Raw genomic sequence first — 27,877 nt, forward strand, 5'->3', positions numbered from 1 at the left:
CCTCCCTCCTTCCTTTCCTCCTCCCTCCTTCCTTCCTTCCTTCCTTCCTTCCTTCCTTCCTTCCCTCCTTCCTTCCCTCCTTCCTCCTTCCTTCCTTCCTTCCTTCCTTCCTTCCTTCCTTCCTTCCTTCCTTCCTTCCTTCCTTCCTTCCTTCCTTCCTTCCTTCCTTCCTTTCTTCCCTCCTTTCTTCCTTCCTCCCTCCCTTCCTTCCTTCTTTCGTTCCTCCCTCTCTTCCTTCATTTTTTCCTCCCTCCCTTCCTCCCTTCCTCCTTTTCTTTCTTCCTTCTCCCACCCCATACCAAGTGCTACTCAGAGACGGTAACCATGTCTGGACCATGGGCTGTGCTGGGAGTAAAACAAGCATATAACTTCCTACATGATCTACCTCTCTGCTTGTTGGCTAAACTTTTTAATCTAATATCTGGAATCATGTGGTGAGTTACTCGAACTTTCCAGTCTCTACCATGATACAGGAAGTATGCATACTACTAGAATGAAGATGGGGTAATGGGTAAAGGAAGTATGCATGTTATTAATACATGTTTTCTAACATTTTTTTAAATTGTTCTTTCTATTGCTTATTTTGTTGTTTGTGATGCCAGAAGAATCAAAGATTTCAATATAAACTTTTGCAATCCAACGATTTCCTGGGTTAAAAAATCCAGTATATTAAGGAGAAAGGAACTCTTCACATGACAAGTTTGGGATAAACTCATCACTCCTTTGCGAGTGAAATGATGGTTTTATCAAATAAAAGGGACATCTTCACTTACAAACCTACACTGGGTCATGCTTCCATTAAATCTTTTTTTTTCCTGGATGATTTAAAAGGGGGAATCACTAGCTGCTTTTTTAATTGGGATAAAGGCAAAGAACTTGGACAAGTATAAGAACTTCTTAGCCTCTCAGGCCTTCACTATTTTTAATATAAAATTATCAGATTTTAGAGCAATGGAAAAAGATAAAACATAAAGAAAAAAAATGTTCCCACTAATAAGTAGAGACAATTTCTGAATATCTGAATAGGAGTACTTAGAATGAGCTGTTTTAATACATAATTTGCCTTACCTTACAATATAATATATTCAAACATGATTTTTCACAGAATAGCAATTAGACCTCAAAATTATTTTAAATGAATATATTTATTTCATCATTACAGCAAGATAGCTTTTGCAATTTGAAATCTGAAATTTTTTTTAAAATACATGAAATTCAGGGGCCAGAGAGATAGCACAGCAGTAGGGCTTTTGCCTTGCATGCAGTGAACCAGGAAGGATGGTGATTCGAATCCCGGCATCCCAGATGGTCTCCTGTGCCTGCCAGGAGCAATTTCTGAGTGCAAGCCAGGAGTAACCCCTGAGTGCTGCTGGGTGTGACCCCCAAACAAAAATAAATAAAATAAAAATAAAACAAAATCCATTATATTCAATATTTGATGCTCAGTATTTGATATTGAATTTATATGTCCACCAACAAACATTTAACAAGCATTATTGGATATTTATTTTAAATACCCAGTAAAGCCAATATTTTTAGATACTTAACTGATACTTAAACAACTATTTCAGATCATCATAGACAAAACTTCATAGTTTTAAAACTCTGTTTATTCTCTGATACATAGAAAGAGGCAAACATTTACTTACATAAACTATTAACTATTTTGAAAACAAAGCAAAACAAAAGTAGGAACCTATAGATCTCTAAATCTAACACATCCTAAAGCTATATGGCTCAATGACCAGTGTCTCAAAATCAAGATATGTAAGACAATTTCCAAGGAGATATTAGGTATAAAAAGAATTTAGCAGTTGTTTTAAGGTAAATCAACCTAAGCAAACAGTGCTGCTTCTTAGGACTCAGAGAAGTAGAAGTTTTAACTAGAACATGGTACAAGAAATGTCTTCTATATTCAATTTTGAAGTCAATCATCTTTCCCGACTAACAGTCAAGAACAAGCACTTATATTTAATAACTGTCTTTGACATATTAAATTTCTCTGCTATAATTAGATGATTGATATGTTTAACTTCTACAATGGTGCAATATGGAATTTATTAAAATATTTTTGGAATATGCCCTTCTCCTGTTGCTTCTTTCCCATCTTCTCATTCTTCCCTTACAACCACACCCATCTCCTTCCTCCATTTAATGTCTCCTCACATTCAAGTAGTTTTACATCTGTTTAAAGACTTTTTGTCCACAAGTATGTTTTAAGTATGATTCTCTGACTTTATAACAATAAGTGATGATGACATATACCCAAACTTTAAGCATCTTGTTGTTACTAGGTGTTACTGGCTTAACAAGTTCTATAATAATTCAAATGCTTGGGAAAATTTTTCTCACTTTAATAGCAATTGTTAGATTCTAAAAATAATGATCTCTTCTATATTTATATAGTGAATGCCTCAGGAAAAGAGAAAGTTATCTTCTAAATGCAGCCTACTGCTTACTGAAGACACTAGTTATTTGAGATTTTTTTTAGTCTAGCTTTTCAAAATATACAATTCACATACTCTTACACAAAAGAAATTAGATGTTAAAATAAAGTGATAAATTCAGATTGAACATATGGTGGCTAAATATAAAAAATGGCTATTAACTTAATTCTAGAATCACACTCATATATATATATATATTAAACAAAACCCACATTAAGAGTAAATTTTCCTTTCGTTTAAGTTGAGAATTGGTCTATTATTTTGAAGGTAAAGCAAAAACAAAAATACAAACATGTTAGTTTTTGAAATTTCAGGTATTTAATCAAGAATTAACAGGAATTTAAGGAAGCAAACTCAAAAAGGCAAGAAAGGTTTGAATAGACATACATACATACATGACACAGAGATTGGAGTAATGAAGCACGTGTCTTAACATAATTAATGTTGTTTTATTCTGCAAATTAGAGGAGATATTGAGAAAAAGAAAAGTGGTCCATGAAATACTAATTTGAAAAGACTATGAAATTATTATAAAGAAAATAATAAAAAAAGAACTTGTGAGAATCATTATAACTATAAATTAAAGCTCATTAAGGAGAACAATAATATATTACAAAGGACCAGAGAAAAAGTGGGGAAGGGTGTGCCAGCAACTGGAGACATGGGTGGAAGGAAATATGCACTGATGAGAGGACAATGTATAACTAAAACTCAATCATGAAAAATTTTGTTATTGTATCTCATTGTGAACATTAAAAGTTTTTAAATTTGAATTTAATTTTAAAATTAATGAAATAAAATTAATGTGGTTATTAATTCGTTGTGACTGTGTTACTGGCTAAATAAAGAGAATTCAAGTAGATCTGGGAAGGGCAAAACTGAAAAATACATGCAAAATTAATGAGTGGGGAATGGTGAACATTTTAATATAAAATAATTCAAATTGAAGATTGTAAAAAAAAGGAAATGAGCTAAGTGTTATATTTGAAAAACATCTTAGAGATATTTCTAAAACAGATCAAAGATAAATCCCATTGAATTAGTGTGATTTAAAGTTGTCTGAACTCAAGGTTGATTATCACAGTAAAGTTTACTTTAAAACAAGAAAAATTGAAAATGCTAAGAGTAACAAAAGACACATTTGCTTTCAAGGAAATATCAATAAGACTGTCAGCTGATTCAGAGATAAAATGATATAACATGTCTACAACTTACATTGTTTAAAGTCCTGAAAAGAAGTTTCTAACCTCATATTCCACAGGGAGAGAAAAAAATCATCAGTGGAAAATGCAAATAAACATTTTTAGAAAAAGAAAATTTCTCATTAGTAAACACACACTCCAAAAGTTACTAAGAACTTCTCTGCAGACCGAAAAAAAATGATCTCAGCATTTGAGAAATGCAAAAATTAAGGTGAAGGATAAATTGTAAATAGCAAAAATCACTACTGGAATTCTGGGAAGATTAGTCAGGAACTCCCAGGAGACAAAGTAAAAATCTTATGATTACAACAGTGAAAATTTACCGTAATGATTTGTACACTAGTTAAAAAAAGCTAACCGTTAAAAAGGTTGTCAAGGACTCTAAGGGATCCAAAGTAGGATTAAAAAACAAACAAACAAACAAACAAACAAAAAAAAACAAAAAAAAAAGTGGGATCTAAAGAAACTTAAAAAACTAATGGACAAAACTCAGTTGTTATTCCTCATCTAAACAGGAGTAAATATAAAGTGAGGATTTAAGAGTCATTCTGTTCCTATTTCTCTTTCATTTTAACCTCAAAAACTGAGATGGAAATTTTTATCAAGAGACTCTGGTTACCATAAGAACTGGCAACCTCACTGTGGAAAAGAGACATGATGTCATAGAGTCTAGAAAATGGTATTTAGAAATGATCTGTATTGACTAAATAACACGAACAGGTTAAAATTTTATAACATCAAACCAAGATGGAAAACACTGGCCTAGAAAAACAATGCTACTTGTTCAGAAGCAGTCACTGGGTGAGGAGAGAGGGTTCCACCCCACCGTACCAGAGAAATCACAAAGGGAACCTCAGAAATGGCTGCTCAAAGAGAAGGGTAAGGTCCAGAGAAGTAGTTAAATGGTTCAAAGATTGAGTCAAGTTTAGTACTCAAGTCTGTATCTTTCTGCTCCTAGGTCTTTCATTATCACTATAGTGCCCTTTATCAATAAAATTTTTGTTCCAGAAGGCAAGTAGAAATATCCAGAGGGTAGAATTTGAGAATCACAAAATCAAAGAGTGGATTTGGATCTGGAACAATAACTTGATAGGTGATCTACTGGTTAAGTCCTCTGTAATTTAATAATACATACATACATATTGAGTGAATACTAATTACAGCATGAAAATTGAGCATAAATTCAAAAGTTAATTTTGAAGTCCTTAGCATATCTTTCAAGTGGAGAATGCACTTCTTTTAGGTAGAATGTATCTAATCAAGTTGTTTAAGAGTATCTCTAAGGAAACCACTAGGAAAATAATAAATGACAGCAAGTCTACTAAGTTTAAAAGGGGAGATGTTGAATGATAAAACACAGTTAATTCCATAAATGGGATAGAAGAAAGAAATGGATAAATGTGTTGGACCAAAAAAACAGCAGATAAAAACACAAAGAAAATAGCAGTTTTATTATGAGTGTCATTATCTGTCCTATTAGAAATAAAACATATAATCCAATATTCAAAATAAATTGATGAAGAAAAGAGATAGACTATTAAATAATAACTAAAAGACAGATACACAATACAAATAGACAAATTGGCATATTGCTATGGGCAAAATGAATTTTTTGCAATACTAAAAACCTTAATTTAATAGAAACAACATTTCATAATTTATTGAATTTGTATACAGCCATTAATAACAAGAATTTAAAACACCCCATAGGAAAAATCTTTTGAGATTATAGCAGAATAGGAAAAACTATCATTAGGGTTGAAAATCTGATTAGACCTCTATCTACTCAGAACACAATAAAGGACAACAAAACTCAGTAAGACACCATGATTAACACAATGTCCTAATTTTATTTTCAAAGGAGAACAGCAATAAATGCAGAAACCACTTTATATTTAAGTGAGCATCACCAAAATTGACCAATTATGGTGCAATAAAGCAAGTTTCATCATTAATTCAGAGGATTTGGCAAGCACAGAGAATTTAAGCTCGTACTCAATAATAAAAGACAGCTAGAAAATCCCCTAATACTTTGAAGTTAAGCCACACACTTGCAAATTACCATGGTTATTTCAGAATGAATGATAGAAAATATTTTTGAATAAATCATTTTAAAATTCTACTTCTCAAAATGTGGAAGCAATTAAAGGAACATGTTTAGCTATAAATAAATTAGAAAATAAGAAAAGCTAAAAGTAATTGTTATAATTATCCATTTCAAAAATCTACGGAAGAACAGCTAATTAACCCCCAAATATGAAAACAAATATAATTGCTATTATATCTTGCAAGCAAAAATTGAACGAAAGAAATGCAAACAAACCAGAGGAGGTGACAAAACCTTAAAGGTAATTCTTCATAAAAAGAAATAAATTATTAGTCCCTAAATAGGACTAAGCAAATAAAAGATAAGAATGAAGAAAACAATAAAACAATTTTAGAAATGGAAGAAAAAGTCATGGATATTACAAATGCAAAACATTATTGTTGCAAAAGTTGTTGCATAAAACATCTTATGCAAGATAATTCAAAGAAAATGGATATTTTAGAAAGTGAATAAAAGAAAGTTTAAAAATTGATCCATGATAATGGCCATGATCGACCATAATTTATAATTAAAACCTTCCCAATAAGACCCAGATGGCTCAATAGTTAGTAAAACCAGCCTTTTCATTTATGATGAGGTAACACTTTTCAAGCTGCTTTCTGACATCAGTATTGTTTTGAAAATAAAATTCCAAAGAGCATTGTTAAGAAAAACAAATTATAGAACAGTTACAACATTCTAAACAAAGTGTCACCATTGAAACCTGAAGCTGTATAAAAAGACTTGAATAAACTGAGCTGCTCCAAGATTAATGATTAATTTAACATTAGACACTCAAGGCAATTTGCCACATTAGCAAGATAAAGGAGAAAAAAATACATGTTCATTTTAGTAGCAAAGGTAGCAAACTAAGAATAGATGCAGACATATTTAATAATAGTGAATGCTATCCAAAACTATTGGGACAAGTATTGTTTTATTTTATTTTTTGTAGTGCTTGGTTTCAAAGCCAGGGTCTTACACAGATTACCTCTCAGTTACATTCCTGTCTCCTGTATTAATTACATTGAATGGTCAAAAATCAAAAGTTTATTGTTGAAAGAAAAGTATAAGTATAAGGATTTCTACTCTAATTGTTTTTATTGGACATAGAACTGATAAACAAGCGACTACAATACAATTGCATACTACAATACAATTGAATGTATTGATATATATAGAGAAGATATATATGCATACATGAGTCCTTTTTACTTTTATAATTAATTTATTTAAGTACTATGGTTTAAATAGTTTATTATTGAGTTTTCTTTCTTCTTTTTTTAAAGTTCTTTTAATAACTTTTATTTTGACCACAGTGGATTACAAATCTTTCACAGTAATATTTGAGATACATAGTGACATTGACTCAGGGGCATTCCCACCGCCAATGTTGTCCTCCCTCCACCCATTCCCAGCATGCATCCCATATCCCCCTCCTTTGCCCCCCTGACTGCTATTATAAATGGTCCCCTCTGTGTCTAGCTTGTTGTAGACTGAGTATCGATTCTGTTGTAGTTGGCTTTGGATTTGGTGTTTAAGTCTGAGCATTTTTTATTTCTACTCAATGTTCATACAATTGTTTGGTCTTGGTACCCTCCATTATTCCTCCTCCAATTTGTGAGACATAACAATATGGTTCAAGTTATGTGGTTCTGTTAGAAGGAAAGAAAAAAAGGAGAGGGGACAAGCAAAAAAATGGGAGGAGTCCTTCTAGAGGCTATTAAAATCAATTTAAGAGAAGAAAGGGAAAAAGGAAGAAAAACATAACAAGAATACAAAAAAAAATCAAACAAAAATAACCCAAAAAGCTCCACAACAATAAAGACAACAACTAATCAATAACCATGGTCCCAAGATAAAAACAAAACAAAGCACAAAAAACAACAAAAAACAAGAAAACAAAAACAAGCAACAACAACAATAACAAAAAATTAATTTGTGTGTGTGTGTGTGTGTGTGTTTTTTTTTTTTTTGCATAGGCACAGTAAATATTGGAGAGATTAGGAAGGGAATTCTCTTGGTTTAAAAGATAATAGGGTTTCTCCATCTTTGAATTATACCGCCATGGGAATAACTACAAGCTCTGTACATGCTCTTATTCTCTCCCCTAGGTCCTTTTATGATGTCTGGGAGCTTTTCACTCAGTAGTGGATGATAAAATCAGGCCTCTGTAACTAGAGACCTTGGTATTTGCAAGGTCATAGGATGGAGCAGGGATGGAGTCTTTCTTTATGGTTCTAGAAGTTCTGTTCCATCACTTTTATTTTAATCAGTCTTCTGTAGTTGGTGGTCTTAGTTTTTGCACCTATCCTAGGACGAGTTTTCGTCATAGAATGTACACCATCCTTTACCAGTGTATTTTTCCCACCACCAATGTCAACATTTTACTTCCCATGTACCTCACACAAGCCCTGCCTGCCTCTGGGGCAGGTATTTTACTTCTCTTTCTCTCCTTTTTCCTTTTGACTCTGGTTTGCATTAGTGTTAATGAAGGGGTACCATGCATATAATTTTATCCTTTTTCAGCAGTTCTTCATCAGTTCAAACTATCATTGACATAGTGAATCCTTTATCCTAATTGCACTCACTGATCTTTGTGGAAAGCTTCCTACCATGCACTGGTCTTCCTAGCCCTCATTTCTATTGTCTCTGGATATTATTACTATACTATCTTTTATTTTTCTTATATCCCACAAATAAGTGAATTATTCTAAATATATCCCTCTTCTTCTGACTCATTTCTCTCAGCATAATAGTCTCCATGTCCATTCATATATTAGCAAATTTCATGACTTCTTTATTTCCTAGCAGCTGCAAATATTCCATTATGTAGATGTACCACAGTTTCTTAGCCACAGAGGTTTTTTTTTGGGGGGGGGATCACATTCTGAAAATATCAGGGACTATGCCTGATTTTACACTCAGGAAATACTTTTAGTGGTGTCCTGGAGGACCAGAGGTATTCCAGAAATCAAGGGTAGGTTGTCCTTTGCTCAGCACCTATCCTAGGATGAGTACACCTACCTGCTGTACTTAGTAAAAAAAATTTACAGAGTTACTGAAAAAATGACAATATAAACATTAAAATGTACTTCTAGTCACTATTAATAAAAATAAAATTTGAAAATTATCTTTACAAAGGAGTTTTTAATAAAATAACATTCTGACAACAAATCTCATTTAAGATTTGCACAAATTAAACTTCAGAATACTGAATAAATTCAAAGACTTAATAGGTTGATAAACTCAGAATTGTAATTTTTTCCCAATTCAATCTACAGGTTCACTATAATAAATAGGGTAGGACTGTTCTCATCTTCTGATAGCATTTTTTGCATCCATTTTCAGAAGTTTGAGAACTATTCAAATGTTAGACAAGTTGATTGTGTGTGTGTGTGAGAGAGAGAGAGAGAGAAAGAGAGATCATAAGCAATATTAATATACTGCAGAGAGTTGAAGCTCTAAGGTAGATACCAATCCTAATTTTTGGTAGTGAAAAAGCTCCACTGGATTTTTATGATGCTCTGCTACACCCAGGAGATGCAAAGTCAGATCAATTCCAGGAGGTCACTGAACAAACATACTAAGTGATTATTATAATACTTTGACATATAAAAATCATGCCCACTCAGGTTACAACAGTTTATAGTTGCCATGACAATGTATTGAGGTGCCAAATATAATCAGGGCCTCACTATGGGTATTCACACACGTTTAGGAGGAGAATGTGAAAGGTTTTAGAAAGGGAGGAAATCTGAACCCAGAAAATGAGGTGAAGCAAAGACATCTGCTCTTGGAACCTTCAAGTTCATGCATGTGGAGATATCTTTTCTAGTTTTTATTTTCATTATGGAGTTGTTCCATTTTAACCCCAGCAGGATGCCTGCTAGATCTAACTTTCAAAATAGATAATTGTGTTAAATATTCTATGTTCTCTGTGAAATTGTTCAGGAAAAGCATGAGGGTTGGGATCTGGGGAATGGAGAACTTATGTACCTAACCGCATGCCTCTCATGAAGATGTAAAGAGGTTTTACAGGTGGCTAATGAGAAGTAGTAGAGAATGTGACATTCACACTTAACTTTTTTGGTTTGGGAAACACATACCTGTAGGCACTCAGGGATTACTCCTGGCTTTGTGCTCAGATATTACACCTGTAAAAATCAAGGGACCATATGGGATACTGGGGATTGAACCTGAATTGGCTACATACAAGACAAATGTCCCTCTGTGCTATCATCCCATTTTTAAAACACTTTAAAAAAAATACTTGTGGTGTGTCTGTTATTAAAACACTGAATGCCTAAAACAACTTTATTATAACCAACTTTTTAAAATCACAGATTATAATAAAATAGTAATTTCATTGTCATTGGTGCTTTTCTTTTCTCCCTCATTGACAATATAGAACAATATAGGAAACCCAATGACCATATTTCTGTGTGAACAGATTAAATTAGATTTCTTTTGAGGGGAGACCATGCCCAGCAGAGCATTGGGCTTCCACCTGGCTCTGTTCTCAGAGATCACTCCTGGTGATTCTTGAGAACCATATTGAATATTGGGGAATTAAATTCAGATAGGCATGTGCAGGATAAACTCCCGGTCAGCTGTACAGCCTCTTCGGCTCAGTTTCATATTTATTTGAAACATGGTGCTTTCTTTTAAAATTTTATGTTTATGGGCTAGTACAGCATAAGGCACTTGCCTTGTATGTGGCCAATGTAGGTTTAATTCCCAGGATCCTATATGGTCCCCTGATCACCAATAGGAGTAGTTCCTGAGCACGGAGCCAGAAAATCCCCTGAGCATCACTAATATGACTCCCCCACAAATAAAATTTTATATTTATTTCACAGCCTGTTACATAATAGGCATTCCTATTTGACTTAATATTAAATAATGTCTTATATTACCTAAAAGTGAAGAAAGTTATCTTTGAACATCTGTGCTAATACCTGGCCTACTTACATTCTTCATGGTATAGATCCAGGTGTTTTGAGAAGCATAGTTATTAGAAAATCTTTAAAGGTTTTAACTATAAAAGTACAAGAAATTGTCCTTGGCAACAACTGTGATTTTTATTTGATAAGAAGCACACTTTTTTAATAAGACACTGCGGTACGAAGTCAATGGGCAGCTATCTTTTCTAGGGCCAGCACCATGAATGGACAGAGGCAGTTTGGTGAGCACTGATTGCTTGAATCATAACTTTATTGTACTGGGCTTCTGTTCTGCTTCCTTTTTGAGGTTTGACACCAATTTAGATGCTTAACTTCTTTTTTTTTTTTTTTTGGTTTTTGGGCCACACCCATTTGACGCTCAGGGGTTACTCCTGGCTATGAGCTCAGAAATCGCCCCTGGCTTGGGGGAACCATATGGGACACCGGGGGATTGAACCGCGGTCCATCCTATGCTAGCGCTTGCAAGGCAGACACCTTACCTCTAGCGCCACCTTCCCGGCCCCGATGCTTAACTTCTTGCTTAACATCTTACAGTATTGTTTTCTGTCTATTTAACAATACTCACTCTCAAAAACTATCAAAGTTTCTGTAAAAGTCAAGAATGTCAGACAGGACCTGACAAGTTAGTTGCAAATGAAACCTGCCAGGAGTTGTTTGTCTTCCCACCAATCCATTTACTTATACATACTGTTGTTATTAAAAAAAAAACTGATTAAAATCAGCCTACATGTAAAGCAATACTCATTCTGAAAATGATTTCACTAAAGAGAACTTGGTGATTAATAAATCAAATAAATGTAAGTTTAGAGTCTTCTATCCTGGAACTCAGTTTAATCAGCAAATTGTAATTTATCACTGGTATCAGAGGGTCCTGTTTCATCACTTTGTGATGTAAATTTAGGTGTTGTAAGTTTAAGGAAATGATGTAATTTGGGTATCTTTGTCTCATCATCTGTAAATAATATAGATAATATAACATTCCCCAATATGATTGTTTCCAGGATCAACTATGAAGCATATTGGTGTAGCACATTAGGGTATGAAAAATAGGGAATGTGGGCCCGGAGAGATAGCACAGCGGCGTTTGCCTTGCAAGCAGCCGATCCAGAACCAAAGGTGGTTGGTTAGAATCCTGGTGTCCCATATGGTTCCCTGTGCCTGCCAGGAGCTATTTCTGAGCAGACAGCCAGGAGTAACTTCTGAGCACCACCAGGTGTGGCCCAAAAACCAAAAAAAAAAAAAAAAATAGGGAATGCAATAGATTGTTATGCTATCTGGCATAAGAGTTAGATTGATCTGGATTTACATCCACGATATACATTTTTACCATTGCTGTGATCTTAGGTATGTTTCTTAAACTTCTCTCTAGGAAATTTAATCATGTGCAGTGCAGTAACATAGATGAAATTAGAGGATATCAGAATTAGTGAAATCAATCAGGAGGAAAAGTTGGGTACAGAATGCTCTCTCATATGTGGGGTTTAAAAATTCACAGCAAGGGTGCAACAAAAGGCCAAATGAATGACACTAGGAGAAAGCATCCACACAAAATTGAGTTGAATTGAAAAGGAGGAGCCTTGAGGCCCACGAGGGAGGAAGATGGGTACATTGGTGAAGCTTATAGTGTTGGACTTATGTGCTCAAGAAACCATTATTAACAGTATTTTGCATCATAGAATCTCAATTAAATAAAAACATTTTAAGGCTCAATTTTCTGATTTCCACTAGGTCCGTGGATAATTAGAGTGAATGCATAGTATCAATATAAAATATTAGCTATGTGCATTATTTTGTAGCTTTATTCATCTAAATTTTGTGAATCTGCATGCTGTTTAGTAGAATGTAAGTGGAATAATGCATTTTTTTCTATTATTGATTGTACATAATCAGGATTGTCCTAACATACTTAAGACTCACTAAGCAGCAATAAGAACGTGTACAACATCTCACTCTGTCAATACAGTAGCAAGTTCTGATTAATTAATTGTCACACAATGTAAAGTGCTCTGAGGTGCTGGTATGGGACTAAAGACACTTTGTATGAAATAAACCTTGACTATACAAATGAAAGAGAGAAAGATGAATATAGTGAGTGGACTTACAGAAGATAAAGGGGAAAATTTGGTCTGACTTGGATAATAAAGAATGGTTCTATGAAAAATAGCAATGAAATAAATTAGGTTAAATCACATTGCAAGTTTAGCAGAATGGCAAAGAATAGTGAAGATTAGATCATTAGAAAGTAAGGAAAAGATAATATGAGCTAATACAAAAGGAGCTATTGCCTTATAGAATGGTGAGCTTCTACCCAAAGAGAAACTGTCCTCAGGAATCTTCTGATTAAATTCCTAGCATCACTGATGAATTAACCCTGAGTATAGAGGTAAGAATGATCCCTGAGCACAATCTCAGGAGTAAGCCCTAAATACCATTGGATATTGACTCTAAGGTGACATATATGAGGTAGATTAAAGAATCATCTATAAACTTAAATTTGTAGATGGTGCAATATCTCAGTTAAGGGAAATTCCTCTAAAGTCAGGCTACCTGGGCTGACAAATTCAGTTCTATCACTTATTAACTTCATGCCCTTAACTAACTTACATAACATTTTATATTTGTTTTTATTTATCTCATTTCTTATCTGTTATGTTTTTCTTATCTGTAAAAATGGTGTCTGCTTCATAATGTGAGGACTAAAAAATTGAAACTTTAAAAAGCAGTTAAACTGATTTTCATAAAAATTTGATACTTGCATTTGTATACAAAACATCCAGATTAATAGGATGATTTTGATCTGATTTTGACTGTGGTTTACTTAGGTAACTTTTTTTATAACTAATAAAATTTGGGAGGCCATCCCCAGAAATTCTTTGGGTTTACATTCTGGTTTAGAATTCAGAAATTACTCCTGGCAGTGCTCAGGATGTCAAGAATAAAGCTTGGGTCAGCCACCTGCAAAGAAAATGCTCCACTTGCTGTACTATTGCTTTGGCTTCCTACTAAAAAAGCTTTATCTCTATACAAAACAATAAAAAAATATAGACACAAGAATGATGGTGAACTGATATAGTACAGAGAAGCTAGCTAGCAGGATTGACTGTCTTTGACTATTGAAGATGAAAGTGTCCCAGTAAGAAGAGAATCAATGCAGCCCATCTAAAACAGAATTCTATATTCAGATATATTAAAAACTTTTCTAGACTCTTACTTTCATAAACATATCTGCAAGTTGAAAACTCAAGTTGGAGAAAACCCCAAATTCTCTTTAAAATAAAAATTATAGTTGGAGAGATAATACAGTACAGGATATTTGCCTTGTACATGACAACACAGATTTTATCTCTAACATCCTATAAGATCTTCTTACCTATTCAAGAATGATCCCTAAACACAGTCGAGAATAGTCCCTGAGCACTGTCAAGTGTGGCTTTCAAGCCAAAATAAATTAAATTAGTAACATAATTAGTGTAGAAGAATATTTCTGTAAACTATGCTCATAAAAATTAAAGGGGATAAAAGGTGAAACTCAATTTCTCCCAAAGTGGCATTGACGTAGCTCCAACACTGCCCTCTGAACTGAATTTCAGGTAGAGGCTACTGAAAAGCTAAAGGTGAAAAACCATCACTCAATTGCTGCTAAGTCATTCAGGTAATTCCTGGAGAAAAATCCTGTGTATAAACTCTTGATCTTCTGAGGAATAATGACTTCCACAGTTCTTAATCTACTGTCATTAATATAATTCTGCCATTTTTCCAACTCCTTCAACATTTTATAATAAAATTCCATCTATCTGAAATTTTTATTTAAATTTTTCTAATTTAATTTATATCAGGATCAATATTATTAGAAGCTGAGTCACCAAATGTTTGTGTCATATCCTCCTCTCTTAAACAATGACTGATGAAGGATTTCATGAGATGGAAGGGCTACTAGGCAGGGAGATATTAAACTCTTATTTTATGCACTATAAAATTCTATGATTTTGGCTTTACTAATATGATAATTGGGTTTTACTGTATTTCTGACATTAATGTAATGTTTGTAAATTATGGGGCTTTGATGAGAATAGGCACATGAGAGAGGGTTTAGATAAACCTAAAACTTTGAACTGCCATATCACCACGAAAGATCTCTACTCTGGTTCATTGGGTTGGTTTAAAACTTTTGAGTTTGACACATGTTCAAGACCAGAATTTTTCAGGTGTGATGTAGAATAGTGCTCAAAAAGATGCATCTAAATATCAGATAAAGGCTTGTAACACAGATGATGATTGATTCCACTATCCAAGTCTATATCTCAATAAGACTACATTGAAGAAAGAAAATTTTAAATTTTAACAACTTTCCAAATGGTGTTAAGGCTATAATTACAGGTGACACAATTTAAGGACTGCCTTGGCAAAAACATGGATATTATTTTCACTAAAGAACTTTTCATTTTCTTGGTAGAAAGATCACTGACATGCAATAAAAGCTTCAAGTAGATTTCCTTTGTAGATAAGGATGCTTCTTGGGAGATCCCAGGCAGAGTAAGATGCTAGAGTAGTAAAGGTTTGCTAGCAATGCTACCAAAGGTACAAAGAAAATGGGGGAGCTTTAAGCAGACTAACCACAGTTGGAGAAAAGGCAGAATGCTTTACTTACAGGAAGATGTGCCAGTGATAAACTAATCACATTGTAAAGAATGAGATGTATAGTTACTAAAATATTGATTGATCAAAAATTTAGCAATGAAACTCTTGTTCCAACCAGGACACAGACTTGAAATGTCATTAACATTTTTTCCAAGCTCTATAACTAACCAATTGATAGACTTAGGCATTTTGTTAAAGCAGAGGGAGGTCAGTCTTCTTGAACAAATAATATTGTACATATTCACATCTTTATTTATTTAAAAAACTGAAAATATCAAGAAAAGTGCCTAGATCTGAGGAAAGTTATTAAACAGTGTTTAAGGTTTGCCTAAGTTCCCAGGGGCCTAAAATTATACCAAGATTCAAGATTCAGGGCAAATGGACATCAAGTAATAATTCAGTTTGATCTGAGGCTTTTTCAAAACTAACCCCTGTGATTATGTAGACATAATTATTTCCTCTAAGTGCAGTTGAAATAGACATCTTTGACAACTAGTAAAATCTTACATTGGTTCTTGACAGTTTTCTTGCAAGGAATGGCCAAGTAGAAGCTATTGGAATGACAATAACTCCACTTGGAAATCAAATATAATCTAGCATTCTGAGAACATATCAGAAAGTGTCATAATTTTTTTGTAAATGTAGGATAGTAATTCCTTTAGCTTCTTACCTTAATTTTAACCTTTACACCTGAAATAAAGATAGTGAATTCTGGAGAATAATAGTACATTTTTCTTAAGCCTAACCAGGGGATTTCTACAAATACAGTTTCCGGTTGAGATTGATTTTTTTAATTGAAGTACATCAGCAGTCTCTGTTATTTGGTACAGAGTTATTAAGTGGAAAAATGCATTTCTTATGCTATTTAGAAAAAGACCATAATAAGTAGTTTGGTTACATCTGACAATAAATGTACAATTTCTCTTTGTTATCTCAGTGCTAATTTTGACTCTCTTTTCATGATTTTGACTTTTTAAATGCTAATAATTTTATCTTAAAAGTATCTTTGGAATGTTACTCAGTTATTGGTACCCCTTCCCCAACTTCCTGCCTATCTCACCTGGATAGTGAGACCCTCCCACAGCTAGGAGGGCTCTGTGGTTGATAATTTAGGGTTGCCAGTGGGGAGGAGGAATGAAACACAGCAAGGAGAGAGAGCAGACAGAGGACGGATGCAGAGCAGCAGAAAAGAGGCCACTTAGCTTAGAAGCCATGTGAAAAAAGCACATGGCGATTAGGGCCTTGTAATAAAGCTGGGTTTCTCCTAAAACTTGATCTGACTGCTGTGGATCATTTCTTCCCCGTCACCCTTCACCTATAGACCCGTGGGCCTTAGGGCTGCAGGCACCTTAGAGGGCTGAGAAAGGCCTCACCATCCATCCATCCACACTACTAAGACCTTATAATTAATAATCAATACAACAAGCTCTAAGAATGGAATCATGGAATTTGCAGCTACCTGGAATTAGTGCTGCCTGAAGGAGAGGAACAGATACAGAATAAGCTCTCTCAAATATGAAGTATACAGAAGCAAATTAATGAAGCAAAAAGTGACCAGAGCCAACAGAAAACGAGAGTTGGTTTACGTAACTGAGCTTATTTGGGTAGGAGAAGCCTTCTGGAAGGGGTCCTTGGACATTAGTGGAGGGCAGTAGACACTATATGGTGGGTGTGATGATAGAACAATTAATGGACCAACATATAAGTGACCTATTGTGAATCGCAGTGCCTCAATAAAAATTGGGAAAGGAAAAATGAAGAACATCACTCTGGCACTCTAATTAGAGATGAGGAAGTACCTGGCCCATGAGCCCATAAGGGACATATCATCATGTAATTTAGCATTGCTGTATTACAGGACAGATGCATCTGTTTCTGGTGAGCTGCTCCCAGCCAATATGCCTATGTTGTACAGTGAATGATATAGTCAAAGATAATTTTTAAATAAAGGGCTTCCTAACACTGTATCTCCATTGACATAATCCTATTTGGATATGATATCAAGAAATGTCTAAATAGCTTGATGTGACATAAAAATCCTGATGTGGTGGGTACTTTTATGAAACATTTATGAAGCTGAAGGGCATCTAGTAACATTTGAATTGCTAGATATGTTACTAAATTTTATATCTATGATCTTATGTATGAATAAATTAAAAGATATGTATCTCTCCTTTCATACCTAAGAGAGCACAAAGTTTGGTTGCCCTATTTAGATTTTAGACTAATATGTACCTAAATTTATGAGTGCTTCTCTGAGTTACTTAATCCTTAAGTTATCAGTGATAAGTGGTGCCTGATATACAAAGAGAATTTTCAACAGGCTCAGTAGACAGACATCTTTTCCACACTGAAATGCATTTGTTAGAAAAATTAGATAAGGCTAAAGGTATACATGACAAAAAAAAATTTCTATTGATACAAGCTAAGTTGGTGAAGGAATCTTAGGATTTGTAAGGTAATTTCTCTTTGAATAGCACCTGGCTTGCTGTTGGTTATAATGTATACCTGGATTCCATACCACAAAAACAGTAAATTACAAGAATTGGACTTGCTGTTATACCAATTCAGTGAACACAAAGCACTTCACTATTGTGTAGAAGTAAAATGACAAGATTGGGCCTGTGCATCTTTTGATGGAACAAGTACATTGTATAATACTGGAATATTACAGTAATTACATCATTTACTCTCCTTCAACTCTGAAAGAAGGAGGCGAAAATATTTAGTCATGGGATAGATAAAACCTATGCAACCTAATGATCTATCTCACCTTTTTAACTGTTTCATTATAGTGCATCATTATAGAAGATATGCAAACAAATTAATATAATTAAGATAATAATATATATATATGATTATATAAATATATAAAGGAGAGCTGGATTTAAAGAAGACCTTGCAAATGTTTGGCAGAAAAAGAAATATCAAGACTATGTTTATCACTCATTCTGTATGACATTCTAGAAGTAGCCAGGGAGAATTGTCCTCACGTTAAAAGCCTATTTAGAGAAACTCCTGTAAGAGCAAAAAGAGCAGAAATTCCAACAGTATATTTCATTGACATTTAACGAAGATGATAAATCCATCCTATGTGTCTACAGATTCATGAAGCTTGGCTAACAGTTCGGAAAGTCTGCAAAGAGGTGGACAGAAAACTCAGGCAATTACCAGCAATAACAGAAATTCAGCTGAGGTTTGTGAATGAACATCTCAGTAAAGGCAACGACCTTGATGATATTCTATTCCAAAAGGATTCAAAGGAGTTGTTCAGTGAAACAAGATGAATGTATGTAGAGGTCAGTCATATTCAGTCAAATCCTCAACCTGATGTGTAAGAAATGTACCAAGCAAAAAATTTACCTTCAAACCCATACTTTTTCTTTGAATGTGACTTTATTTGATAATAGGATCTTCAGAGATGTAATTTCTTTTGTTTCTTTTTTCAACACAGAAGGGGGAGATGTCACCCCTCCCAAAGCCAAATGCTACTATTACCTGATGATCAGACCAGCCCACTGCTGGGAGGGGTTTGTGGTTGGTAATTAAGGCCTGGGAGAGGGTTAAGGAGAGAGATTCAGCAACCGAAGGAGCAGAAGGAAGAGGAAGGAGGGAGAGAGAGATGAGGGACAGCATGGATGCAGAGGCTGTTTAGCTTAGAAGCCATACATAGCCATTAGCTTGTAATAAATCTGAATTTCTCCCCTAACTTCATGACTGCTTTGGGTCATTTCCTCACCGTTATCCTGAACCCTCAGACCCGCTTGCCTAAAGGGACTGCAAGTACGATCCATCCATCCACTCCATGCACTAACAAGGACTCTATAATTAATATTTAATACAACAGTAATTAATGTTGAGATAAGATCATTTGGATAAAGTGATTCCTAAATTCAAGAACTCCTGTTCTTATAGGAAAAAGAGTAAAAAAAAAAAAAAAATCAAGCCTCTGTTCCGTAAAGAGAAGAAGGCCAGGTAAAGAGAGAGGAAGAGATGGGAATTTTGGTAGGGTGGGCAACAGCAGTAGGAACATCTAGCTACCTCGAGGGACCATATAGGATGCCATTAATTAAACCTGGGTTGCCATGTGCCAGGCAAATGTCCTATCCACTGTGATCTCACTTTAGCCCCAGAGATGGAAATTTTTGATAAGGAAACGGTAAGGGTTGGTGGCAGTCCCCAGAAGTAGGAGAGAAGATTAGAACATCTTTTTCAAGAAGGCTTCCAATAGAAATCAGCCCTGCCAACACCTTTATTTTCTGCCTCCAAAATTTTTACTATCCAGTGTTGTAGGAGAACAAATGAGTGTCGTCTTGAGTTATTATGTTTGTTGTGGAAACCTTAATAAACTAGCACTATGAACATGTTTATTCACCAATGACAATCATAGCTATAGAGCCTACACTGTTTTTCATTCTTCTGAACAAATGAGACAAATGTTGAGCTCAAGGCACAAAAGCACTTTTTGGAGAGATCAAGCCAGTCATCCAGCAGCAAATTTATTACATTGAACCCCTCCCCTTGTATGCTGTGATTTATTTTAACTGTTCAGACATTGTCAGTATGAATATGCCTTTACACTCAAGATGCTTCTATTAGTAGACTTAAAAAAAACTTGATTCAAGATTAAGATAGCTAATGAAGAATTGCCCTTACCCTAATAACTAATTTTATAGTTAAAACAATGAGGACTTAAAACCTTAAAATTCATTGTTACCATTATTCTGTTCTCCAATGACACTATGAGAGGCGGTGTGACCCTAACTCACACTTCCATGCCACATTAAAGGCAAAACTTTGGGAGATGAAATTGATGTTCTATGTTATGGAATACATCTTGAAACATGCTGCTAATATGGCATAGTCATAACTGGATTTCTAAAAGAAGATTAAAAAAAAGGGCCATGAAAAATAATATTTGATCAAGAATCTGTCAAAAGGGATGGTTAATTTTGAAATGGCAAATTTTGAATTTTGATTCAGCACATTCTCCCCAGCAAATTTCACAAGAACTTTAATTTATTTGATTTTTTTATATTTGGATCATACTCAGCTTTGCTCAGGGCTTACATCTGGCTTTGTGCTCAGGGATCATTCTTACTATAGCTCCAGGAATTACAAGGGATAGACAGAATAGGACTTGGGTCAGCTGAGGTCAAGACAAGCTCCATTACTTCTCTACTCTCTATATCCAGAAATACTAGATATATAATCTTTCTATATTTATAAGTGCAAAATCAATAAAATATTTAGCAGATAAAGTTAAGTCAGCATCATTAGACTAAATAGGGAACTAATTTGTCCAGGATATTTGAATATCTGTAATGTGAATTTAGAACTATTAAAATGTTAATAGTTGTATAAAACTAAAGGCAATTCTGATTAAGTAATTATTTCTTGATAAAATAATAAAAATCAAAGTTATATTTTTCGATATATCTATTATTAATCCTAGTACTATATTTTTAGAGTTAAATTTTAATGGCTACTTATGCTTATGTTTTCTTTCTTTGGTATTCTGATATCTTTTGTTTTCCACTGTATAATAATGGAATTGGGGAACTTTTATTTTCTAGTTTTATTTTTTATTTTTATTGGCTATATTGTGTGTTGCAAGTGTAGTTCTATTTTTTAAGACAATAATAGCTCAGATCATGATAAAGCACCCATATTATCAGCTGTAAATATAACTTTAAAAAAGTCATTGTTTTACAGTGAATACAAAGTGTTTCTAATCACATCTATAAATCTTATAAATATGATTAACATACACAGCTAACTATAGTGATTTCCATAATATGCCTAGAACTAGGGCATAATAAAAATTTCCTTCTTAAACACATGGATCTAAACTTTCCATTTTACCTAGTCGAATTTTAAATCAAAGAACAATGCTCTTTTTAAATGAAGTTTTTAAGATGAATGAATTGCATGCTGCCTTGTACAGTGATAACTTAATTAACAAATAACCTTGGAAACTGAACTTTTATTGGAGTCATACATTTGAAAAAAAAATCAATCATGCTAAATAGAGCTGCCTAAAATTTAATTTCCACAAGAAAATCCCTGAGTGTTCACATATAGATGTTAGGGCCTAGTAGAAATGAAAACAATTTCATTTACTATTTTTGGTTTTGGACTATACCCAGCAGTGCTCAAGAACTACTCTTGGAACAGTGCTCATAGAACACACTTCTGGTTGTGCTCAGGGACCATTTGATAACAGGGATATAACCCAGATTTTTCAATATGCAAAGCATGTGCTCCAGACCTTCAGAATTGACTCCCAGTGCAGTAAAATAATTTTCACAAAGCCAACATAATGTTTCATTAGAAAGTTCTCCTTATTATTTCCTTTGTTTTCTCTTTGTAAGTCTAATTTCCAGAAATTTAAATATTTAATACATTTTACCCTAGTCAGTTAAAATTAAGAAAGTAATTATGGCCAACCAGGGATGGAGTAGATTAAGGGGGGGATGATATTTAAATAGAAAAAAAAATACATAGCCCCGCGGTGGATATGGTGTTTAAACATTTGTATGCAGAAAATCCTGTCATTACCAATATTGCAAATCACAGGGTCTAAATGAAAAAAGTAGAAATAAGAAAAAAAATCTAATAATTAAAAATGTATTCAATATATTGATATGTTCCTATAATTAAATTTTATTTATGACATTATAATATCTATTTTTTTAAACAAACAGCATTTTAACTTCAGGTTGTTACTTTCTAATACTTACTATTCGCTACTTTCACACTAGCAAAGAAAACAAGTATAAATAGATAAATTTACCACATAAAAATAGGTTTTTGCTCTAAGAAAAAAATAGTGTCTAAAATAAAAAAGCCATCCTACTAACTGGAAGAAAATTTTTGCATATCATTTGTAAGACAAAGGGCTAAATTCAAAAATGTCTAAAGCATTCTCAATGTTCAATAACATCAACAGCAAAATAAACTCTATCCAAAAAATGAACAGGAAATTTCCTCAAAAGATGCCTAAGGATGGTCAACAGGCATTTGAACAATGTTCATAGTCTCCAATTACCAGGAAAATGCAAATCAAAATCTCAATGAACTATCACTCAACACCAGCAAGACTAAACAAGTGCTACCTGAGAAGTGGTGAAAGGAGCTATTGGTGGGAATGCTGCATGGTTGAACCTCTTTGAAAAACAGCTTAGAGACTTCTCCAAAAGTGATATATATGACTTTCATATATTTTCATATATATGTTTCATATATATATATATATATATATATTTCATATATTCTAAAATTTAGCTCTTTGGCATCAAAGCCAAGAGTACAAAAACAACATAAGGAGACATATGTATACCTCTGTTTATTGCTGCACTGTTTACAATAGTATTCTGAAATCAGTGCTATAAGTGGTCAACAACATATGAGTGGGAAATTTTGTGGCATATATATGCATATATAAAAATTGTGGTATATGCACAATGGAATACTATTCAGTGATTGGAAAAGACCAAATTTTTCTATGCTTGGATGAAATTGGAGAGTATCATATTAAATGAAGTGGTTCAGATAGCAAAATAAATATACTAATCTTGCTAATGTGAGGAACATAAAGAAACAAAGGTATTTGATAAAAACCCAATACAAGCAAACCCCAAGACATAATAAAATTCAGAACTGAGCAGCTTTCAGGAGAAGATAGAAGAAGAGGAATCTTGAATGCTGGTGCAAGGACAAATGTATCACAGCAAGTTTGTTGTTGAACAACAAATTCAAGGGATGGTTTTTCTGTTAGTCCTGGTTTTATAGCTGAGTAGAAATGACAAATTTAATTATAGGCAATGACAAATTTATTTATAGGCAATTAATAAAGGGTCTTACTGCAAGTCAGAAAAAATATGATTGAGGTCTGCTAGACAATTGCTTCTCAAATGAAAGTAACCTTTAAATGAAATACTAAAAAATACATAGAAATTTGGGGCAGGCGAGATAGCACACTGATTGGGCATTTGCCTTGCATGCACCTAATCCAAGATGAATGGTGGTTTGAACCCTGACATTCCATATGGTCCCCTGTGCCTCCCAGATGTGATTTCTGATTGCAGAGCCAGGAGTAACCCTTGAGCACTGCCAGGTGTGACCCCCCTCCCACAAAATACATAAAAATTCATCATATAGAAAGAACAGAGTTCCCAGTTCATCTTATTAGGTAAAATTAAGCAGGAGCTTAAAAAATGTTTGACTGTGAGAGTTTTAGGGTGGTTTTTTTTCTCAAAGTCTTCTCTCTATTTCTAAATTAATTTGTTCAATTCATATTCATGGCTTTTCACTGAAACTTACATTATAAAACTGTCCAGAAAGTAAACATATAAGATTTATATTTCTAACAACATTCCAGGGGAGTCAGAGATAACTCTGAAGTTTAACCTTCACTGCTATAGGGATTGGCATATTTGGGTGATTTATACCTATTAAATGGTAGAGATTAAAAAAATTGGGGGTGGGATCGCCATGCCCAGATGTCTTTAGTCAAGGAGTATTCCCAATACTGTGCTCAGGGATCACTCTTGACAGTCTCAGGGGACCATTATGGTGTCAGGAACTAAACCTATACAGGTATATGCAAGGTCTATTCTTGTCCACTGTACTGTCTCTCCAGCACTGAGATTAAACATTTTTATGTATATGAAAAAAATGAAAGTCTTTGGAGATGAATTGGACTGATCATATTTAAATAAAATATGTTTATGGCCTATAATGCAGAAGGGCAGAAGGTGATGGGCGGGATGGTAGCAGATAAGACATCAATAATAGCAAAAATTAACACAAGATGTGATTGTTATATTCCAGGTAAGAGATATGGTAGCAGGATGAGAGACTTTTTTTTTAATTTTTCTTTCTTTGGTTTTTTTCATCACACCTGGCAGTGCTCAGGAGTCACTTCTGGCTCTGCAGTCAGAAATGGCTCCTGGCAGGCACAAGGGACCATATGGGATCTGGGATTCAAACCACCATCCGTCCTGAATTGGCTGCATGCAAGGCAAAAGCCCTACCGCTGTGCTACCTCTCTAGCCCCAGTGAGAGACTATTTTAAAGATATACAAAAAATAAAAATGGTCAAATATTTTGAACAACTAAGCACAGATTATGAAGGGGAGGAAGGAATCTGGGACAGTATAAAATTTCTTACTTTGGACACAGGTTTTTTATAAAAGAATTTAGGTGCCGCATTGCACACATTTCTGTATTAAATGTTTTATATATATAAAACCTTACTAATACTTTCAATAAGTTTGAATACAGCAAAATATTTGCCTTTATCTTCCTTTTTGCAATACTTGATAAGGGTCTTTAAAAAAGTGAGAAATTGGGGCTGGAGAGAAAGCACAGCTGAGTTTGCCTTGCAAGTATCCGACCCAGGACCTAAGGTGATTGGTTCAATTCCTGGCGTCCCATATGGTCCTCCGTGCCTGGCAGGAGCTATTTCAGAGCAGATAGCCAGAAGTAACCCCTGAGCACTACCAGGTGTGGCCCCAAAACCAAAAAAAAAGTGATAAATGGTTGTACAATGATCACAGACTCTACATCCTATTTATAAGTAAAATAGACCAATATTGTTTATGAAGAAAGCATTAGCACCCTTTTACACTTACACATGTCATTGAAGGTTTTCAAATTAATAAAGTGTTTACCAGGGAATTGGTCCCAGAATTCTCAACCATCATGCTAAAATTCACAGACACTCAAGTCCATGAAGGATTCTTGTATAACCAAGAAGCATCCACCAATAATCTATATATTATCTCTCATCATTATGTTATTTTTCATACACAATATGATGTAAATATTACATAAAATTTTATACTTATTATTTAGGAAAAATGACATTAAGATTAAGTCTTAATGATTTTAGTAAATACACAGACACCAGGGGTCCAATTTCATAGCTATATTCTTGTTCATCAGTTGATGGAATCCGTACTGTAGAACTAGAGAATTTTTGCACTTTTTATACTCTTCTTCAGCTAGCCTTTGGATTCATTATATTGTCATATTTCCTGAATTGACAGAATATATTGTCTTATTTCTGAATTGTCTTCCTTTGAATAACATAGTACAAAGAAAATTGCTCTGTTTAGAATCCCATCAGTCACTACTTCTGTCCCTCTGGGAATGACATCAATTATGTTCACAGTAGATGATCTTTCATTTAACACAATATCCTCACAGGCTGTTTGGAGACATAAAATAAATAAAATGTTTCTTATTTTCCAGTGCCATTGTAGAGTAAAAAGCAAATGTTAGACTTACTCTAAGAACAATAAAAAACTGAGCATTGGGATGAGAAGACCAAAGACAGAGCAGTTATGAAGGGAAAATGAGACTATTCAGGAAAATATTCCTGAATGGAAAAAGCCAGAAAATAGTTCAATAACCAATTTCCTCTTTTCATACACTTTGATGGAGCATATCCCCTAATAGATAGTTGTCTTTCAAGAATGCTGTTGTGAGTCAGGAAGGGATAGTGTCATTTTATGAGTATAGTGTACATAAGATAATCTATTTCTCTATAAAAAGGCATAATATTTTCATAAACTTATAGACACTGAAAATAAAATATTAATTAGCAGACTAGAACTTTCATATAACATTGCTCAGAAAAAGATCAATCTCAGATCCAGAGGAAATCCAAATTCTATTTAACTAAATTTTTTTGAGATGAGTACTAAAAAAAAAGGAATTGAGAGAAAGAGAAAAAAGGAGGATAAGAGAGTCAAAAAATGTATTTGGAAAAAAGAAGATTTTCCTATACGTGGCTAGACATGGAAACTATTTTGCTGAGTGAAATAAGTCAGAGGGAGAGAGACAGTCACAGAATAGTCTCACTCAATTATGGGACTTAAGAAAAATAAAAGATGGTATTGTAATAATACCAGAGACAATAGAGACAAGGGCTGGAAGTACTGGCCCATAATATGAAGCTTAAGATGAAGAGTGGTTAGTGCAGTTAGAGAAATAACTACACTTACAACAATCATGACAATAGTAGTGAGTAACAGAAATAGAAAGCCTGTCTCAAAGACAGTTAGGGGATGGGGGAGGATGAAGATAGGGGGCATTGGTGATGGGAATGTTGCCCTGGTGGAGGGAGGTGTTCTTTTCTAAAACTGAAATTGCAACTACAAACATGTTTGTAATCATGCTTAAATGAAGATATTATTAAAATATATATTTAGAAGCAAGGTATCAGCAGTTGAAAAGTAAGGAAACAGCATGGGGTTGGTTGGTTAATGAGTAAAATGAAAAAAAAGGTTTTTATGCAAGGCATAAAAAATTAAATGGAGTCAAAGATTTTATTTAAATAATTAAAATTAGAATAATTACTTAATTTCACTTTATGTAGACTTTTCTGTTTTCATGATAGTTTGTTATTCAGGAGCTGTATTTTTTTTTTCAGTTCTCTTGACTTCAAGGCTAGAATCACTTTATGTTTTTATGTTTTGGAAGACTGTGAAGAAATATTTGTTCTTTGTTGGTTGAAAGATATTTTGCTGTAATTGTTTGGTTGTGAGATTTTGGTAGAGTTTTTGTTATAATCTTCATGAATAGTTTCATTCAGAGCCAGAGAGATAGTATATGTAAAGTGCTTGCTTGCTTTACGAAAGGCTGACCTAGGTTGGCTTCCTGTCACCACATAGGACTCCCTGAAGCCTAACAAGGGATTCATGAGTGAAAAGTGGGAAAGAGCCCTGAGAACAACCAGTGTGGCCAACTTCTCTTCATGCCAATAAAAGAAATAATTGCCTTGCAGTTATTCATCCCAGTTGCAGATATTCATTACAGTTGGCACAACCTAGTAACCACTTGGTTCTTCATACTCGAGCTATGGTAATAATATTGGAAGCTAGAGAAAGATTACCCTGAAATTTGCTTCTTCAGCCCTTCTAGTAGTTTTATAAGTAATTAATTCCCTGCATTAATATCCCCTTTGGCTATAAATACTGAGATTGATTTCTGTCTCCTGACTGAAGCTGGAGCTAAGAATAGGCAACATAGAATTTTATGTGAACTCTGTATGCCTAGAAAATACACATGGTCACCCTTTCTTGCTCCAAAGTTTTCAAGACAAGATCCTCTTTCCTCCTTCCTCCTGACTCCCTTAAGTGTGTAATGATGCTCTTGTAATATCTTCTGCATATGCCTCTGTAATATCTTCAAACCACCTCCCAATCCTCTGATACATTATTCTTCAATGAAAGAGCTTCATAATATAATAACCTAAAAATCAAACAAAATTGCCTGTTGCATTCGGCTTTGTTAATTATTGTACATCAAGAGATTATTTCAGGCATTTGAGTGACTCTAAAACAAAGTCTTTCAAAATCAAGTATGGGACTTGCTCATTATTTGTTACAGTCCTTTCAGGCTCATATAACCCTGAAACAACTCCCTACACTCTAGTTTTAAGAGACACTGTGGGGGCCGGAGTAATAGTACAGAGGTAGGATGTTTGCTTTACATGCCTTGCATGCAGTTGACCCAGGATGGATG

The sequence above is a fragment of the Suncus etruscus genome, chromosome 6 (genome assembly GCF_024139225.1).
Source record: "Suncus etruscus isolate mSunEtr1 chromosome 6, mSunEtr1.pri.cur, whole genome shotgun sequence".
NCBI classification, from domain to species: domain Eukaryota; kingdom Metazoa; phylum Chordata; class Mammalia; order Eulipotyphla; family Soricidae; genus Suncus; species Suncus etruscus.